Here is a 2,861-nt window from a genome sequence, read left to right as displayed (position 1 = left end):
TTCATTGGAAAAAGGACACAGCACAAAAAAGACAAGGACACGACAGAGCGACACGCACACAGCGCTGACTTACAACAGTTTATTCATGAAGCAATGAAGGAATAAATATATAGGGTGCTACCATGCGCGAAATGTGAATGATCCGCGAAAACCTGGTTTATCATTTGCCATGCTGATAATGATAACCACGTACCTACAGAGCACACGAAATTCTTGCCATTCAAACCCTGTCAAGATACACCCTTTCTCGAGATGAAAGTGCAATGGAAAGAGAGCAGACGCACGAACTTCCTAATGAAATCTGCTTGAATGATTTCACGTCTCAGCTGTGAACTCTGTTAAGCCAGAACTTCGCTTCTTTTCAAAGTGGGGCTTACACCCGTGGTCGCGGCAATGAACACCCAGATGACCTTGTGCCGTGTTGTACATATTATTATGGTGCTCTCTGAGGGGATCATTGAAGCACGTTCCTGTCTGTCCCATTTACTTTTTTCCACAAGAGAGAGGAATCATTCCGAAGACATCACTCCGAAGCAGTCGCCGCAGTCAAGCAACCGTGTGCACATTGTGGGTGACGTGGAACTGCCAGAGAAAGACAGCTTCTGAGTCTTGGACCGAAATTCGCCGTGGAGTCTCGGAAAACACGAGGTGAACTACTGACGTTTGTCAGAAAAATTGCTCAACGCATTCCGGACAGCGAATCAAATAGGTCTGTATCTGAAGGTATAGACGTTTTGTTACGTCGGAAACCACCTTGTAATGCTTTGCCGACTAGACATGTAACTTCCTTTTTGAAGGCGTGATCCCTGGTGCTTTTACATTCTGTCAAAGAAGCTGGCTTTGCTGTGTTGCCTTCCAGTATCTTCAATACCAAAGCGACTTTAACTACTGAATCCGTTTTCTTACCAGAGGATATTTCTCTCACCAAAGCAAAATTCGAAGCCAAGAGGCTTTGCAATGCGCTTGGCCTTGACAAACTCGCAATGTCGGTCGATAAATGAGCAAAGCTAAGTTTAGACTTGCTTTTTACCGCTAAAACTCACAAGCTTGACTGTCCTCAGTGAGTAATTGTAACCGAAAAGGGGATTTGGCAGAAATCTGTCGCCATATTTTTGCAGAATAAGCTTAATCTACTAACCATTGACGATACCTATCTGGTGAGAGATTCCGACGCTGTCAACAGATTTTTAAAATGAAACAATAAGGGTCTGAGGGTTTTTTCAATCGATGTAAAAAAGGTGTATTATTCCTCCCACATGGTGAGATGATAAGAAGTGTAGAAGGATGCACAGACAACTTTGAATAAAGGGAAAACCAGACATCCAGCCGTTCGTACCAATTGCTACAAGGGAAACCCATACGGGTTCCTCGAAAGAAAAGGCTCATAGTTGAAAAGAAAAAAATTCGTCCTGGTCCGGGACTCGAACCCGGGACCACCGCCTTTCCGGGGGCAGCCGCTCTACCATCTGAGCTAACCAGGCGGCTAGCAGATGGCAGAGCGAAGTCGAATTTGTCGACAACACGAAGCAAAGACAAGAGCTTGACGTCAAGCAAGAGTTTGACGTCAAGCAAGAGCAAAGGCAAGAGTTTGACGTCAAACTCTTGGCTTTGCTTCGTGTTGTCGACAATTTCGACTTCGCTCTGCCATCTGCTAGCCGCCTGGTTAGCTCAGATGGTAGAGCGGCTGCCTCGGAAAGGCGGTGGTCCCGGGTTTGAGTCCCGGACCAGGACGAATTTTTTTCTTCAACTATGAACCTTTTCTTTCGAGGAACCCGTATGGGCTTCCGTTGTAGCAATTGCTACGAACGCGTGGATGTCTGGTTTTCCCTTTATTCATTACTTCTCTCCACCTTGCGGGTTTCCGCAGAACTACTACGTCATAGACAACTTTGGATTGTTACCGTTACAGAACAAGACAGGAATTCCGGTTAGTGGGTTTTTAGAATTGGCATTTTATCTTAAATCTACGTTTGTCTCTAGGGAGGAAAGCCAGTACATAAAAAAGAGTGGAATTTGCATAGGTTCATGTCTTGCGCTCCTCCTCAGCGGTATTTGCCTCGCACATGAAGACCGCATTATTCAAACTTTTCTTGATACGACCCCGGTTGCAAATGTCTGCAGATATGTAGATAATTTTTCAGTTCTCATTGAATGCCCGGAGGAGGTGTTTGAGCAGGTTGCAGGAAAAATGTTAGATGCATTCAGCAAAAACCTGCACCCGATAAAGCTGACGCATGAACTACCCGAAAATAACTGTTTAAGGTTTTTGGACGTCAGGCTGTGCATTTCCAGTGGACATTTATGCTGGTCGTTCGAACCAAGGTGGGGGAAACCGCTTCCCTCCTTCCAGTCAGCAAATTCGAAATTAGCCAAAAGAGGAATCGTTAATGTGCGCCTTGTCACTTTCCTCAGAAGGTCATGTCGCATGTTGTGCAATAAAGTTTTGATGCTCAGGTTGACCTATTTTTAGTATCAGCTGCAGCGGAAAAGCTCTTTAAGCAAATCAAGCATTGGCGAAGCTGATCGAGCAGCACGCCCGCCAGTGGAAAAGAAAAAAGCTTGCACCACTTCCATATGTACATAATGTGTCCCACAAACTTAAGAGGGTAGGGCAACGCGCTAGTGTTGCGGTGGTTTTTCCCGCTCCAGAAAAACTAGCAAAGCTTTGCAAGTCGGCGTCACAAGCCAGGCAGGCCATTGTACTGTGAAACACGGCAAGGGTCTAGTGCCCTGCATCACTGGCGTGGTGTATGTGATTCCTCTCCCTTGTGGAAAAAAGTTCGTGCGAAAGACAGGAAGGTGCTCAAAAGATCGTCCCAGAGAGCACCATAACAATGTGTACAACACGGTATGCGGCCATC

The 2,861-nt window shown here is 45.8% G+C and overlaps 1 non-coding gene across 1 annotated transcript; it reads right to left on the bottom strand.

Annotated features, from left to right (window-relative positions):
- Positions 1 to 1,405: 1,405 nt before the first annotated feature.
- Positions 1,406 to 1,481, bottom strand: TRNAP-CGG (transfer RNA proline (anticodon CGG)). Its single transcript has one exon. It is a non-coding gene; the product is annotated as a tRNA-Pro (tRNA).
- Positions 1,482 to 2,861: the final 1,380 nt, after the last annotated feature.

Source organism: Dermacentor variabilis, chromosome 9, assembly GCF_050947875.1.
Source record: "Dermacentor variabilis isolate Ectoservices chromosome 9, ASM5094787v1, whole genome shotgun sequence".
In the NCBI taxonomy this organism is placed as follows: Eukaryota; Metazoa; Arthropoda; class Arachnida; order Ixodida; family Ixodidae; genus Dermacentor; species Dermacentor variabilis.
Note: the sequence above shows the minus strand (reverse complement) of the source record. Positions and strands in the feature narration are given on the sequence as shown.